This window comes from Littorina saxatilis, linkage group LG7 (genome assembly GCF_037325665.1).
Source record: "Littorina saxatilis isolate snail1 linkage group LG7, US_GU_Lsax_2.0, whole genome shotgun sequence".
In the NCBI taxonomy this organism is placed as follows: domain Eukaryota; kingdom Metazoa; phylum Mollusca; class Gastropoda; order Littorinimorpha; family Littorinidae; genus Littorina; species Littorina saxatilis.
In genome coordinates this window covers 47,691,971-47,710,106 of record NC_090251.1, presented here as the reverse complement: position 1 = coordinate 47,710,106, position 18,136 = coordinate 47,691,971, and the positions used below count along the sequence as shown (strand labels likewise).

The 18,136-nt window shown below is 42.7% G+C and overlaps 1 long non-coding RNA gene across 1 annotated transcript in view; it reads right to left on the bottom strand.

Moving 5' to 3' along the window:
* The window catches only part of LOC138971653 (uncharacterized), a 52,236-nt gene that overhangs the window by 17,257 nt on the left and 16,843 nt on the right, over positions 1–18,136 (bottom strand). The window lies entirely within an intron of this gene.

The window sequence follows — 18,136 nt, the reverse complement described above, 5'->3', positions numbered from 1 at the left end:
AGGGTGTCCTGTCGTATTTCCTCGAAGTTGTAGTAGGCAACCAGGTCAGGAGCAGGAGGTGGGCCGGGGGCGACTGACCTGCAGCAGAATTCAAATCAATTACAGTAGTCCCTGCCATTTCCGGCCCTTTCGTGGGCGTGAACCTGCCCGGAGCGGCCAGCTTTCCCATGACTAATGAGTTTTCCTTCTATAATTGACTCTTAATGGCCGTTAACCTGTCTGACGCTGTCAACGGTCACTGATTTTTGCCCTAAGGTGCCCCTCTTACTCGACAGGAGCGGCCACTTAACGGCCACTTGTCACTTTCGCGGGCGAGCGCCTGTGGTGTGTGTGTGTGTTGTGTGCACAGACGGCACAGCACGAGCAGACGACATGAATACTTACGCATGCGCAAACTGTAAATACAGACATGCGCATACATGTACATTTACGGCAGTCACTTCCGGATCGATCACAGCTGATGTGAGTTTGAAACACTTGTTTATCTGACACTCAAATACATATATATAATAATCCAAACAACACACATAGAAACATACGAAACAATAGCTTAGCCAGGACGATCGAGTTAAACACGCAAATAATGAAGATGTATAAACGAAAGCAAAACTAACAGAGACAATGAATCGGCGGCTCGTGGATGATCGCTTTCTTTTCTTCATGAAAACTTGATCGTGTTTTGGGGTTTTTTTGGAGGAGGAGGGGGCCTGTAATGAACGGCCACCTGATATTTGCGGTCACCTTTGCAATGACTAATGGGTGACCGGATATGGCAGGTACTACTGTAGTCAAGTCACTATGACATATCTTTATTGTTATCGCCACACCAACCCAACATTTTCCTACCATACTGTATTTGTTATCCTGAGAGAGAAAAAAATCCATGTTGCAGACTCAACTGGAAAAAATCCCTTCTCCATCATCTAGTGGACAGAACTCACATGATTTCAAACAAATCTTTTTTTAAAGTCACATACTTTGTGCGACAGTGTTAGTTTACTGTAACTGTAATTTATAAATAGCAAATTAATAAATATCACTTATCAGATAATCAGCTAAATGCCTGGCAGATGACCCTCATTCAAAGTGAGTCGTGGCTAAACCATGAAACTAGAAAAAACAGGTTATACCACAATATAAATCTCACACTGACAGCGGACAAAAACTGAGAAAACACCCAGTATACATGTACCGGTACTCACAAAAGAGTTACAGGTAGCATATTATCACTATCAGTATCATTAATAGCATACTATACTGGGCAAATAACAGCAATTTTTACTCACTGGGGGTTTCCTGGCTGGAGTCTTTGGTGTTTCTACTGACTTCTGTAGCACATGGTTGGTTGGCAGACTTCCTGGAATGAGTGCTCGCTTGCCTGTAGGCCCTGCAAAAAAACATGCAAAGAAAATGTTCAAAATGCCGAGTCGAAATTATAAGTTAAATTAACTAAACAGACCTATACATTTAGATCTATTGAAATGGAAACAAGATTTAGTAAAACACACTACTGCAAATCTGTCAAGAATGAACAAGACTGACACAGTGACCGAGTAAAACAACAAAAGAAATCTAAACCAGAAGTTTACTAGAATCTATTCAAAAGCACATTATCACAAGAACAAAGAGTGTTTTTTTCCCCATGAACTAATAATTATAGCTCAGAATTACACCTTTGTCAATGTATGATTCAGAATACGATTGTTCTATTTTTTGTCTGCGAGCTGTAAAAGCACTACTACTAGAACTTCGTCACTTGAAGCATTACAAGCAAAACAACACAGCACAGACAATCAGATGAAAGCTTATTTTCGCTATATTACTAGTTTTTTACGTACCGTATTTGAAGCATGTTTCTTCGAAATGTCGGGAACATATCCTCGCATTCTTCGGGTTGAAAAGCTTGTCAGCACGGTTGATTTTGTGGATAAGAGCAGCTCTCCATTCGACATCCGCTTTTCCGTTTGGTATACAATGGAAAGTTATAAGCGTTGAACATCTTAGTGAGCTCAAACTGCATCCAGGCATACAACAATTTGCTGGCATCATCGAAAAACGGCGAAACGGAAGTGACTTTTATCTCGGAATGCATCTTTCTTCCGGTTGTCAGCACTTACCGCAAGCGCCGCCGCAGCGAGTTGGCGATCCAGTCAATACACAACTATGCGCCAGCATAGGCCACTGATCTAAAAATGGGGCGGGACAAGCACAGGCGCCTTATGGTGATAACCCGACAAGCACAACCATGCTGTTGTTGTTGTGTTTTGTATTTGTTTCAAGTTCAGATGATGAGGCCGTGTGCCAAAAGCATCTAGTAATTAAAAGTGTGTGTGTGTAAAGCCGAGCGGTGGTAGCTTCATATATATATTAGGGGAAGGGCTCCTAATATGGACCACCTCCTGTTCTGACAAACTAACGGCGCTAGAGCGCTCAAAAAAGTGTTGTTCGCTGTATTCACCCTCTCTGGATAACTTGCACATGTCAAAACAGTTGCAGAAACACAAATCTCAAAACTGTTAGGCTTTTTCTCTTTTTTTCACTTTTGGCAGCGTTCACTCTATTAAATGTGCTGCCTAAAACGGACTAGTTTCTGGCCACAGCCAAAGCTTTTATCACACAAAAATTGCTATATATGACAGCTAAGACCGCATTTGTTACATTTTAGCAGTGTTGACCCCAAGTTTCTACTTCAAACAAAAAATCAATAGCAAAATCTCAAAGTATGTGCGAGTCCCCTAATATGGACCACCTTCAACAAATCGAAGAAAAAGAAGCTAAAGGCTTTTTTCATTAATTCATTAAGAAGCTTGCTGGAAATAACCTATTACTAGCCCTCGAGATCAGTTAAAAAAAAAAATATAACAAAAAGTCTTCTTTTCAATCAATCAATCAATATGAGGCTTGTATCGCGCGTATTCCGTGGGTACAGTTCTAAGCGCAGGGATTTTTTTTAATGCAATTTATATCGTCCACCCAGCTGGAAATGGGTACCTGACCCTATTCAGGGCCGGGGAAGGCAAAGGCAGCGAGGGAGAGGAGATGGGCACCGCCCTCATAAAAAGCTGGCCCCCAGAAAAGTGAAGATCTCTAACATCTCTCTCCCCTACGACCAGATGGTTATGGGAATACCTTTACCTTTACCTTTTTTTTTATATCGTGCACATATTCGTGGAAGTTGATAATTTTACTTATTTGCACTCTGTTTTTGATAAGCTTGTTTAGTTTCCTGGTGTTCTTCAAATAATGCTCTCATCAACCCGAAACAGATCAATCTAAATCATATTTGAATTAGTCTGACTTGTACACTAAGTTGTATCATGCTATTTTGAAGTATAGGGGGCATTTTTACAGTGATTCGTGAAGGCCGCTTCACTGGTCCATATTAGGCGCCCAGGCTCCTAATATGTACCATTTGTGATTTTGTATGTATTTAATTTTTGCTGAATGTCTATCAAAGCTATTTTACTCTAATTAGGCCTAACGGTTAACCTAAGAGAGAAGGACTACCAAACACAAAATGAAACTTCTTCGCAAGGCGCTATAGCCGTTTTCAGTTCTTGAATGGATAAGGGAGCATTTATTTTTAAGGAAGGGTTAAGTTCTGTGTCGTTTAAGTCATGTTTATCCTCCCACTTCTTACGGAAGAGTTCCTGCTCACATAACAGTTTATCTGTTTGGCTTGCTGCTGCAAAAATATCTGCAAACAGTTCTGCTTTTCTAGGAAGGCTTTCATATATTTTTCCTTCGTGCATAAGAGGACGTTCAAACTGCTTGTGTCTGCATTTGAATGTCCTTATTTTGGTCCAAATTTTTCCAGCATCCCTGTAATCGCTCACTTTGCTGGACATGTTTTCAAAATATTCTTTGTTTGCTTTGTCTATAATTTCGTCACATTGTTCTTCAGTTGATTTCATATTGTTGTGGTTTTGTGCAGACCTGAAGCGATCATACTTCTCTTTTGCAGTTCTTTTTAACCTGATGGCCGTGTTCTGCATTATTCTGTCCACCATGGGCTCTGATCAGTTCTACTGGGTCCGATAAAAGGTTTTGTTTTGGGGATTGACAATTCCATTGCATTCAACAGGTTGGATCTTAGCTGTTTATATTTGTTGTCGATACTTTCTTGGGACTCTGGATTGCCATCCAAGAGGGTATGTGCATCTGCAGACTTAGTGACAGCGTCCTTGAAAACTGCCCAGTCTGCCTTTTTATAATTGTATTTTAAGACTTTTGGACCTGGCTCTGTGTGTGGTGATTTCCCAATAATGGATATCATGATTGGTAAGTGGTCGCTTTTTAATTTATCTGACGCAACGCACCAGTTAATCCGAGAGTGGGACTAACCAAGGTTATGTCAATGGCGGAGGGGTGTTGGTTTGAAATATCGGGTATTCTGGTTGCTGATCCGTCATTTAGTAAGTACACATTTGATTGTGTTATATAGGTGGCAAGGCTCTTTCCCACGGCACATGTCTGATCGGGGAACTTGGCATCCCACGGGGGGTTTCGGCCATTAACATCTCCTCCGATCACCCAGGTGCGTCTTCCGTCGAGCTCTGGGAGCCAGCTGAAAATCGGGCCTTTGGCAATGTTTCTGTTATATATGTTTAATAGGAAGATGGATGGGCCATCATTCAGCAGAAGTTCAACTAGGTTTGAATGTAGTTTTGTGTCAGCCGGAACAGGGGTTGGGTGAACATTGTACTTCAGATTGTCTCTGACATAGGTTACTGTGTACTTGATAGTTTGTGCTCCGCTCGTATCATCAACCTGATAATCTGTGACGGGTGGGTAAAAGAAACCAGATATGAACGGGAGTGTTCCCGCATGACAGAGTGGGGACTGTATCAATAACACATTGAACATGTTGTTTTGGTTAAGATAATTAATACAGTACGGTAGAGCAGTGTTAAGGGAACGACAGTTCCACTGCAGTATATTTACTCTTGAATCCATTTCAATCACAGAAGACCTAAAGTTTGATGTGACCGTTTGATCTCCCCCAACTCTCTATGTCATTGTGCTGTCAAGGGGTTGAGACTCTGTTACAGATCTGCCTCCCTGAATGCCGAGAAGAGCGCATTGAATGGTAAGTATCTTATTTAAGGCTGGTGGAGTTGGATTTTCCTTTGGCTTAGATATGTCAGTATACAGCCCTGTCAGAAGTGTCAAAACATTTTCGGGGCTTTCATTCGTTTTTGCTTCAATAAGTGCAGCTAGGATGCCAGTGACGAATTTGAACACCTCACCGCAGTTCTCGGCGCTCATCATCTTCATCTTAGCATAGCTTTCTTTGACTCACATGCGAAGCAAAAGTGAGTCTATGTACTCACCCGAGTCGTCCGTCCGTCCGTCCCCCCGGAAAACTTTAACGTTGGATATTTCTTGGACACTATTCAGTCTATCAGTACCAAATTTGGCAAGATGGTGTATGATGACAAGGCCCCAAAAAACATACATAGCATCTTGACCTTGCTTCAAGGTCAAGGTCGCAGGGGCCATAAATGTTGTCTAAAAAACAGCTATTTTTCACATTTTCCCCATTTTCTCTGAAGTTTTTGAGATTGAATACCTCACCTTTATATGATATATAGGGCAAAGTAAGCCCCATCTTTTGATACCAGTTTGGTTTACCTTGCGTCAAGGTCACAGGAGCTCTTCAAAGTTGGATTGTATACATATTTTGAAGTGACCTTGACCCTGAACTATGGAAGATAACTGTTTCAAACTTAAAAATTATGTGGGGCACATGTTATGCTTTCATCATGAGACACATTTGGTCACATATGATCAAGGTCAAGGTCACTTTGACCCTTATGAAATGTGACCAAAATAAGGTAGTGAACCACTAAAAGTGACCATATCTCATGGTAGAAAGAGTCAATAAGCACCATTGTACTTCCTATGTCTTGAATTAACAGCTTTGTGTTGCATGACCTTGGATGACCTTGACCTTGGGTCAAGGTAACATGTATTTTGGTAGGAAAATGTGTAAAGCAGTTCTTAGTGTATGATGTCAAGGTCAAGCATGTGAGTCGTATGGGCTTTGCCCTTCTTGTTTAAAACATGTTGTCTAAGGCAGTCTTCAGACTGTGGTTTTGGTGTGCTTTGTGTTTCATCTTCCTCAACAATCATCAGCTTAGGTTCATCCATGAACGAGTCATCATAATCGTGTGTGAGGGAAGTTTGAGATCCTGCATCAGCAACCTTTTTCTCATTGTTTGTTGTTGGCTGTTTGTTTGTCTTTGTTTTGTCTGCTGCTTTTGTAGGGGCCTTTTTCACATTGTGTGTTGATTTAAGTTTCTGGGCAACAGTAGACTCCCTATTAATAGGGTTTATGTCAGTTCTTTGTCCAGGTCTCTGGAGGGCAATATTTTGTTCTGAAATGGGGTTTTCATTTCGAGGGTTGCTTGGTCCGCCTTGATTTCCTGTGCGTATGCGGCTTGTTGCTGGTTCTGGCCAGACAGTGCTATAATCCTGCTTTTCAATCTCAGCCACGAAAGCTGGGGAGGTAGCCAGATTTCTCTTTGCTTTGCTGGCACCGCGAGGAGCACTTTTCCCCCCTGCCATTTTCAGCACCCAACACTCATTAACTTCTGAATCAGAGTCATTAAATGTATCTGGGTCTTTCTTTTGTTTTTTCATTATTTCAAAGTTTGCTCTTCTTATAGCTTCTGTATATGGAATGTATTTAGCTGCTCGGATTTTGTTTGCTGTTCTTTGGAGCACTAGCTCAGGACAGCCTAAGTAAGCTGTCGAGTGGGGACCGCCACAGTTTAGGCAGTGTTTGTCATTTGGACAGTTGTCAACTGGGTAGTCTTTCTTTTGACCGCATCTTGGGCATTTGTCTTGTCTGGCTTTGCAATGTTTGGAGCCGTGTCCCAATCTCTGGCACTTAGTACACCTTCTGACTGGGGCCACATAGGGTTCTACAGCAAAGAAGGTTTTCACTATCTTCACTGTATCTGGTAGCGTTTTCTTTAAAAAGGTGATTTTAACAGCTTGAGTAGGTTCCCCCTTCTGGTGTTTTAACCGCTGAAGAGATTTTACTTTCTTGAGAGATTGTTGAAGTTTATCAAGGTCTTCAGGGAGTGGGATGGGTCTCATGACACCTTCCGTTGTTGCCTCTGGTATAGTGCATCTTATTTGCACTTGAGCGAGACTGGTGAGATTGGCAAGTTTATGTTGTTGTTTTTCATTGCAGCAGGCAATCAAGAATTTGCCCGAGGGCAGAGGTCGTACACCTTCTATCTGACCGACCGCGTCAACCAAAACACGACACTGGAGTGATGGCCCAAGTTTTGAGAACATAGCTAGACCTGTAGCCGCGTTGGTGAGAATGACTGGGTATTGTGCAAAGGTTGGAGGAAGACTTGGTGTCACCTGTTTTGACTTTGTGTGTCTAGGGGGCCCAGTTTTGACTGGTTGTGAGACTTTTGACTGGGGCTGAGGCAGAGCCTGTTCGGCATCACTGTTAGCAATGGGTGCTTTTTTCTTCCGCTGACGGCGGCGTTGAGTTTTAAAAATGTCATCGCCTTCTTCTTCTACTTCTTCTTTGTCCATGGGCTAGACTCCCACGTTCACTCATGTTTTTAGCACGAGTGGATTTTTACGTGTATGACCGTTTTTACCCCGCCATTCAGGCAGCATACGCCGATTTCGGGGGAGGCATGCTGGGTATGTTCGTGTTTATATAACCCACCGAACTCTGACATGGATTACAGGGTCTTTTTCGTGCGCACTTGGTCTTGTGCTTGCGTGTACACACGAAGGGGGTTAAAGGCCCGGCAGGAGTATATAAGGAGCCTGACCTTCTGCGTTGGCAAATCATTTCAAACCTCTTGCAGGCAACGGACAAATACTGCTCCTACATTTTCTTTAATATCTCGGTTAAGCATGAGTTACGGTGTCAGATTTTTTGTTCACACAGCTGGTTTTCACACATTTACCGCCCTATGCGCTTAGATAAGGTTAATTCTCCATAATAAAGAAGATATTTGTAAACAAACATTTCAATGGGGATCTTATTCAAAGAAAAGGGCGGAGTCAACACTCTCCGACGTCACAGATTTACACCATGCGTTCCAAAAATAGCAAAACACGTGGCATGCGGCAATTTGGTTCCAGAACATGCTGTCTCAGGTGCATGTGTATTTGTTACATCGGATATGAAGAAAGAAATGCAACTAACCTTTACCACCAGTTGTGGCCTTGATAGGGTATTCCTGTGGGGTTGGGATAAAGCTCTCTCACTAATTTGAGCACACAGTCGGGCATCATTTCTCGGTTAATGTTTACCCGTGTTGGATTGTCTTGATGTAAGGAAGACGTCTTTTTCGCCAAGTACAATGCACAATTCCAAGCACCGCGTCGGTCTAGCATGGACCAATACTTCTTGTAGAGTACTTTTCTAACGCCGGAATTCCTGCGGTGTGGCAATTGGCCTGTACCTAGCCACCTCTGGCGATGATTTGTCACACAAGGGCTGCAAAAACAAAAGGCACACTGGCCTACCCCAGAGGAGAGCCCTGTACTAGGACCCGTGTCTGCTTTCACCATCGCCTCCAGGATCAGATAACCACGTCTGCACCCTAACGGTACTACACACACGGGAGACAGCCTCTGTATCGAGGTCACACGATGATGGCCCAGCACCTCTTGGTACACAAGTCGAATCTTTTATTACACACCTTCGAGTTTCAAATGGCCACTGATTCTCAGTAAATAGTCTCCTTATTGCGTTCTCCTGGTCACTGTTAATGTTGAGAAGTGTTAAATCAAATTTCGCCATTTATTTCCACAGACAGAAAGAGATGTCAGTGCAATACAGCTTACAGACCGCAGCCTAGCCCTTACTAAGTTACTATCACCATCGGATGTTGGAATGTGAAACACTCAGGGCTTCCCGCCTTCATCTGTCGACAACACTGATTGTGTTAGAAGCTCTCGCTGGGTGGAATAACAGACCGTGTTCCAAAGTATGCGTATACACTACGCAGATTATCACCGTTGACTTCGTCTACAGTCATGGTCCCGCTAACTATAATTACTGTCCCTGAAAGTGCCTCACAGGATGGGCAAGTTTACTTTCAAAACAGAAAGGGGTAATCTAAACTCGGTTTGTTCTAAGTGGACATGAGAAACAACGGGACTCGGATCTTGGGTCGCCCCTGGCAACACAAATGGAAGAATCCAGGATATGCAAATGGTCTTCTGCAGTTTATTCCAAGGTGGTAGGGGGTTGAAAGGGGGAACGAACGGGAGGGGGGAGGGGACAGTGGTCGGTGGAGCTACTATACTAAGACTGCAGCAATGGACTGGTGATGTGAAATCATCACCCACACATTTCGAGGTACCCTCCCCCCTCACCATTCGGTTCACAGGCCTGTTTTTGTCCTTGGTCAGTTTGAAAATGATTGGTTTGTTCAAGTATTCCGCCAAAAAAATGCGCCACGATTTCCCTCCTCATTTTAGTGGTGTTTGACGCTTGCCCCACTCACTTAGTCAGAGTCTGATGCAAAAATTGACTCGAGAATTCTGTTCATTGACGTTGTGACGTACTAAACTTGTTTATTGTTCGCGGTTTTGGCTGATTCTGTGTTGTTTTTCTGCAATATCAGCGAAAGTACCATCATAGCGGTGACTGAGTTACAGCAACCAAGACTAAGTTTCATTTTGTCCATTTGACTAGCCTGACATCTACAGCCTTGACATTGTTATTCTGTTTCTCTCTGTGTGACTGATTTCTTTGACACAAAGGTTCTCTGTGTGAAAGTTCAATTGTATTGTAAATATAAACAAAATACGCAATCAATATGCAAGATATCACAAATGTTCAGAAACGAAAATATGTGAAAAACTCTGAAGAAGCTTTTAAAAGAAGAAATGCTTCTCGCACAGACAGAAAGCCAGATGGTAAAATTCAGTTTAGCGGTGAGAGAGAGGAAATTGATCTTATTTACGCCCAAGTTCAAAAGGTTAAAACATTTTTGGGAGAAGGAAATCCAAACAAAGAGCTTGTGGACACTATCTTGTGCTTTTTTTATTGACAAAAACATTGAAGCTGATTTATTAGAGCGCCCTGATGCCCCCGCGTCCCCAGTGCACTTTGGCCTGTTCGTGTTTACATCGCGTGCCACGCGTTGTGCTATTTTTGCTAAGCCCCGCCCCTTTTTTCTGTTGCATTATGGGAGAGGCCGGATTGGCCGTGACGTGTTTAAGTCACTAGCAGGTCTGCACATAACTTGACCTGGGAGATCGGAAAAATCTCCACTCTTAACCCACCAGGCGGCAGCGACCGGGATTCGAACTCCCGACCTCTCGATTCGGAGGCCGACGTCGTACCACCACGCCACTGCGCCCGTCGTCATCGCCTTCTGTGCTTTGGGAAGGTGAAATGTTCCCGTCTTCTGAGGGCACTACTGCGTTGTGGTTATTGACACTGGCGTCAGCGTCAGAGTGGTTGATTGAGCTCTCTTTTGTCTTTTTTGAACTTGTTGGAGAGAAGCTGTCGGAATCTCTTAAAGGCATATGTACTCGATGACTATACACGCTAATTGCTTTACCAACAGCTGGAGACATGCTAAATTAAGTTTCCTGCAAAATATTGTGGTCTAGGACCCCTTCAATGTTGAGATATGTTAATTTTCATTTTGATCTGGATCGTCCTATTTATAGATTTGGCAACACATGTAACGTTAATGCAAGGGAGCTAACACCGCGGCTTTGTTGACATCCTCACTTTTTCAGAGGCTAGAACAAGCTGTAATGCATGTATTATGGTCCGCGCATGGTGACATATCGTCATTATATGGTCTTATGGTGCGTTTGACATCGATTATGGGCAAACTACACTTTGTAAACACGGGAGCGCGTACATATGCCTTTAACCTTTTTCGGGGTGTGTAACACGATGTGCTGTCCATAGATTCAGCAGGGGTAGAGGTAGCCAAAGGTGGTTTGTCGCTTATGACAAAGGTGGCAGTGGCCATTGTGAAGGCCGTTTCGTGTTCAAATGCAGTGAGGAGTACTCAGAGAGCAGTCTGTGTGTGTGTAGTTGTGAGCGACCTTGGTAGAGGACCCTCTAAAAGCGAAATGACTAAAAAAAACAAGTCGCGTAAGGCGAAAATACAACATTTAGTTAAGTAGCTGTCGAACTCACAGAATGAAACTGAACGCAATGCAACGCAGCAAGACCGTATACTCGTAGCATCGTCAGTCCACCGCTCATGGCAAAGGCAGTGAAATTGACAAGAAGAGCGGGGTAGCAGTTGCGCTGAGAAGGATAGCACGCTTTTCTGTACCTCTCTTCGTTTTAACTTTCTGAGCGTGTTTTTAATCCAAACATATCATATCTATATGTTTTTGGAATCAGGAACCGACAAGGAATAAGATGAAAGTGTTTTTAAATTGATTTCGAAAATTTAATTTTGATCATGATTTTTATATTTTTAATTTTCAGAGCTTGTTTTTAATCCAAATATAACATATTTATATGTTTTTGGAATCAGAAAATGATGGAGAATAAGATGAACGTAAATTTGGATCGTTTTATAAAAAAAATATTTTTTTTACAATTTTCAGATGTTTAATGACCAAAGTCATTAATTAATTTTTAAGCCACCAAGCTGAAATGCAATACCGAAGTCCGGCCTTCGTCGGAGATTACTTGACCAAAATGTCAACCAATTTGGTTGAAAAATGAGAGCGTGACAGTGCCGCCTCAACTTTCACGAAAAGCCGGATATGACGTTGTAACAAAATAGGACTTTCCTAGTCTTGGTCATGTTCCGGAAGGTTTGAGTGAACCGAGATGCCGAGAGGTTCGACGTCATTTGATGACGTAACTCGTTGCGCTGACGTATTATTGACTACCACGACTGGATGCGTTGATCAACATGGAGTTGATGACATGCGTTGTTGTGCGTGCTTTGGAAAGCGTGGAAACGTAAACAATTATTGTTGCAACATCGGTCCAGGTAAGCCAATCGATGATTCATTTTCCCGTCCACCCGTTTGACAAGAGAAGGCATTGTGTAGATTGTTTTTGGGTAAATGAATGGTGAAGGTCAGTATTGTGATAACCGTCTAACCGATAACAGTATATGGAATAGTCAAGTGCAATGTTAGGGGTTCGTTTGTTTGTCCTGTTACGTGCGATTTCACAGTAGATTAGGTAAATGTTTTGCAAATGATGTTTAGTGAGATGCGCTGTGTACGAGCATATGCTACCGTTGATGTTACAGCGGCATGCTGATCCAATCCAAGGTGGAAGAAGGATGAAGTTCGTATGCCTACTTATGACGTTCCTGAGAACTGCGGTCCCGATTGCCGGTGTTACCAGCCCCACGTCGTAACCTCTTGATGGATGCACGACGTCCCGCACGGTTCTCAGACAATGCAAACAAGCTCGAGTTGCGACAGCGTATTCACGCATTCGAGAGATTGTTCAACTCTAATGGCTTCGCATGAACGAGGACAGAACGATAGGCTAAGTGATACATGTGATCTGATAATGAAACGGAGATAAAAGGAAAACAAGTAGTCGATGAATTGACTACGAACGAACATACGTAAAAAGAACGAGCCAATATTTGTAATCATCAATAAAAGATCTTAAAATAATCGAGAAGCGATTCGTGAAGTGGGTAGGGTGAGAATGTTTTAGACAGGTTTGTTTAATATCACACCCTACGCTACAGACGTCATCAAAGACATTTATCAAAAAAATGAAAAAGGTCTGAGGATATCATACCCTGGAACTCTCATGTCAAATTTCATAAAGATCGGTCCAGTAGTTTAGTCTGAATCGCTCTACACACACACGCACACACAGACACACACACATACACCACACCCTCGTCTCGATTCCCCCCTCTACGTTAAAACATTTAGTCAAAACTTGACTAAATGTAATGAGCTTTGCTATGAGGAGGCGTCTTGCACTATTAAAAGAAAAAAGAAAGGATGACAAAAGCGTTTCTTGACAAAGAGTGAGCTGAAGCTCACCCTCTAGTGACTTTCACTTCTCTCCCGAGAGTCACGAGGACTCCTGCAGGGCGAGTGAAAAAGCCACCAAGGGCAGTTAACACCCTCTCTGGGTCTATACCAAGAGCAGAGGGAGCTGTGTCGTGTGTTAAGACACACACACACAATGTGATTGTCCCCCTTTACCATCAGGAATTCGGGAGGAAATCGTTTTTTGAGCACTGACTTGGCTATGTAAGCTCGAGGTACGTTAAAGCAGTCGCTATGTATGCAGCATGTCTGCTTGAGAAAGACGCACTCTACGGGCCAGCAACTGCAGTGAATTACTCGTGATGTGTGTTTCGGTCAGGCAGTGGTTGCATGTCCTCTTCCTGGACAACAACATACAATGGTTTGACTTTGAGAGATTGAGAGAAGTATAAACGAAGTATAAACAGTCTGTCTTGTCGAAATATGTCACTGCAACCGTTCACGCTATCGTCCGAAAGAAATGAATTCAGCTTGTCTCACGCGTTCTTCTGAAGGAGCAACACTTTGCGATTGTCCAATTCGTAATCAAATGAGGCACAGAGCTATCTTACGATCTGGGAATGAAGGGTAAGTAAGCGCTAAAAATGCATTAAATTTCCTTTATTTCTCAGATATTTGCAGTTACTTGTTTGTGCGTGTCAATGTGTCTTTTAAAAGCCTACATGTGTAAATTTGCGTTATCATCATCATCATCATCATCATCATCATCATCATCATCATCATCATCATCATCGATGTTCGTGAGCTTGTCATTGGGATTGTCTCGTTGTCTCGACAAGGAAAAACATTGTGGTTGGCCAACAGTCGTTGACTGTTTCCATCAGTGTATCAAATAGCAGGGAATTGTGTCTGTTTTTGCTGTGTGTGTGTGTGTGTGTGTGTGTGTGCGTGCGTGTGTGTGTGTGTGCGTGTGTGTGTGTGTGCGCGCGTGCGTGCGTGTGTGAGTGTGTGTGTATGTGTGTACGTGTGTGTGTGTGTGTGTGTGTGTGTGTTTGTGGTTTAACAGTTTTTTATTTAACAACTCACGGATACAATATATAATGAGCATTTTTAGAATCAACAACAAGCTATGATTTTATAGTAATTGACGAAAACCAACAGGAATCCAGAGCATTACAATTGTCCCCTTTATCATGTTTTCCTGACACAACAAACCAATGTTGCTGCGACAACCTAGCTGCGACAGCACAAACTGCTGCGACAAAATGCGACAGATCATGCTACAATCTTTGCTAAACGTTGCATCGCGCGACAAACTATGTAGCAGGGACGTAGCACCCGGTAGGGCATGTAGGGCGACCGCCCGACCACTTTTTCCGTAAAAAAAAAAAAAAGAGAGAGAGAGAGAGAGAGAGAGAGAGAGAGAGAGAGAGAGAGAGAGAGAGAGAGAGAGAGAGATCTACCAACAGAACACCCCACGTAGTATTCACGCGATGGCATAAGGTCGGTTTTTTTGGGTTGTTTTTTTGTGTGTTAGTCTTGGTCAACTGCTGGAATAGGATGACGTCTTATTTTGACGAGAACGTCACACGTGACGAGTTCCGTCAGGCCATAAAAGTATTGGCGCCAATTTAGTGAAAATTGCTTCTTCGTCCGTCTGCTCCCATGAGAAACAATGGAGGTAAGAAATGTTTTGTATATTCTGTGTGTGAAGCTGGGGTCAGACTGAGGGGTGAGTGATTGTGTGTCAACCGTAAGTACGCCATAACAATTGAGTAACACAGTAACTTGTGGGGTTAACAGTGTCACATGAAACAACATGTAGAGAGAGAATTGAACAATGGACACAAGTGTGCATCCTGGTTGTGATGGATCGAAAACGCGCTAAAAATATTCTGACAAATCCCTCTATTTTTCAGTCATCACTCAGGCTGCCAATGTTGATGGCTGGACGGATCAATAAATTGCTTGTTTAGAAGTAAACCAGTTTGTCAATCCTTGCTTTTTAACACACTAGACAATAATGAAGACGAAAGTCATTTGAAGTATAAGTGCTCATCACATTCAACGTATCGGAATTTAGATATAAATGTAAGTCGATTGATAATCACTGATACATTCACCAGCCCGTTGTTTGGTGGAGGATGGAAAGATGATTAGATGGAACTGAGCTCAGAAGGCACGAAATCGCATCATGTTTTCTTTCTTTTTTAGACCATTACAAGGGGACGGGAAGGGGGGGGGGGGGGGCGGTAGTGTAAGCCCCATATTTCCTTAGCTGTCTCAGCATTTTGTCTTCCATTTTTTTCCGCCCTACCACTTTTATTAGGTGTGCTACGTCCCTGTGTAGGGTGTGTGACATGCGCTCTAAGTATGTATACTTCGTGACCAGCCAAGTAGAGTTATATACCGGCACGGTTGGCCTAGTGGTAAGGCGTCCGCCCCGTGATCGGGAGGTCGTGGGTTCGAACCCCGGCCGGGTCATACCTAAGACTTTAAAATTGGCAATCTAGTGGCTGCTCCGCCTGACGTCTGGCATTATGGGGTTAGTGCTAGGACTGGTTGGTCCGGTGTCAGAATAATGTGACTGGGTGAGACATGAAGCCTGTGCTGCGACTTCTGTCTTGTGTGTGGCGCACGTTATATGTCAAAGCAGCACCGCCCTGATATGGCCCTTCGTGGTCGGCTGGGCGTTAAGCAAACAAACAAACAAAAGTAGAGATATATACGGTAGTTTCTAAGCTTACACTTCCCGCCCAGTGAATAATGACGGAGCTGTGGGCACTGGGAGTTGTAACAACGTTATTGTCAACTAAAACTGTTTCCTCTTCATTGTAGGGGGAGGGTTGGTGATGCCGGTATGCCAAACTATCCCCGGTTAGCTCTTGATGCAATAAAGAGCTATTTCCGTGTTCGGTGTCTTCTTCAGTTTTGCTCCTTCTGTTTTTTTCAACAATTTGTTCCCCCTGCTTTATTGACGTTTTTGCCTAGTCAAAGTAATTCAATGAAGTTTAAAAAAAAAGCGTTCCCATACACAGAGGCTATCAACATCTTTACACAATTATTGTCCTCTTGTTCCCAAAAAACTCGAATCAACAATCACTGCGAGACTTCGTTTGCACCTACATGACGATGACCTCCCACCTCCATGCCACCCACCCACCACCCTATAATCACCCTCTTCCCATTCCTACCCCTGCTCTCTCTCTCTCTCTCTCTCTCTCTCTCTCTCTCTCTCTCTCTCTCTCTCTCTCTCTCTCTCTCTCTCTCTTTCTCGCTCTCTCTGTATGTGCGCATTCATGTAGAAGACGCAACTCAGTCAAATCAATACGCGAGTAAAAAAAGAGGACTGGTAAAAATGTGCATCCTATCTCTGCATCAATGGCCGTGTGCATTAGAAAAGCAATCTGTGTTTGATTCAAAAATAAGCATCGTTTAGGGAGGAGGAGAAACCATCTTCTCGCTTAATGAGGCATACTAATTTCAATCACCAGCTCCTTGGAAGTGACGTCGACACACAAATTGTTCTTCCGGTATAGACAGAAAACTGCTCGCTGTCGTTGGACACATTGCGCAAAAAGTGCTGCTGCAGAATCTGGTTCAATTGTTTTAAGGCTGCCGATACAGTCAATTCAATAACGATAGGTCATAGAAAGTTTGGTTACTTTGAATTGACATTCACACTCATGTCTATGCATTGACTACGGTGATGACCGACCCTAGGCCCAGAGACAACTTTTTCAAGCACTGACAAAAGTTTTGACCACATTTGTGAACGTTTCTGAAGCTCTGTTTACAGGACCGAAAACCAAGGTCATGTCCACGACGATGCTTTAAAGTCCAGTTAATTTGTACTAACAAGTCAATCTTTTGCAGATTAGTCAGGGTATAAGGGATGCTGAGTTATCTTTTTTAATGGCACCTACCGTCACGTATTACGCCATCGTGTACATTGCTACAAATATAGGTCTTGCATGGTATACAAGTATCATTTCACTTAGACATATATACCAAAAATCATCCACCATCCGAAACTGAATGATTGCTAACGTTCCAAATTCAAAAATTAGAAGAAAACAAGTCGCGTAAGGCGAAAATACAACATTTAGTCAAGTAGCTGTCGAACTCACAGAATGAAACTGAACGCAATGCAACGCAGCAAGACCGTATACTCGTAGCATCGTCAGTCCACCGCTCACGGCAAAGACAGTGAAATTGACAAGAAGAGCGGGGTAGTAGTTGCGCTGAGAAGGATAGCACGCTTTTCTGTACCTCTCTTCGTTTTAACTTTCTGAGCGTGTTTTTAATCCTAACATATCATATCTATATGTTTTTGGAATCAGGAACCGACAAGGAATAAGGTGAAAGTGTTTTTAAATTGATTTCGAAAATTTAATTTTGATAATAAGTTTTATATATTTAATTTTCAGAGCTTGTTTTTAATCCAAATATAACATATGTATATGTTTTTGGAATCAGCAAATGATGGAGAATAAGATGAACGTAAATTTGGATCGTTTTATGATTTTTTTTTTTTTTTTACAATTTTCAGATTTTAATGACCAAAGTCATTAATTAATTTTTAAGCCACCAAGCTGAAATGCAATACCAAAGTCCGGGCTTCGTCGAACATTACTTGACAAAACATTCAACCAATTTGATTGAAAAATGAGGGCGTGACAGTGCCGCCTCAACTTTCACGAAAAGCCGGATATGACGTCATCGAAGACATTTATCAAAAAAATGAAAAAACCGTCTAGGGATATCATACCCAGGAACTCTCATGTCAAATTTCATAAAGATCGGTCCAGAAGTTTACTCTGAATCGCTCTTCACACACACACACACACACACACACACACACACACACACACACACACACACACACACACACACACACACATACAACACCACGACCCTCGTCTCGATTCCCCCACCTACGTTAAAATATGTAGTCAAAACTTGACTAAATGTAAAAACAACAAGTCGCGTAAGGCGAAAATACAACATTTAGTCAAGTAGCTGTCGAACTCACAGAATGAAACTGAACGCAATGCAACGCAGCAAGACCGTATACTCGTAGCATCGTCAGTCCACCGCTCACGGCAAAGACAGTGAAATTGACAAGAAGAGCGGGGTAGTAGTTGCGCTGAGAAGGATAACACGCTTTTCTGTACCT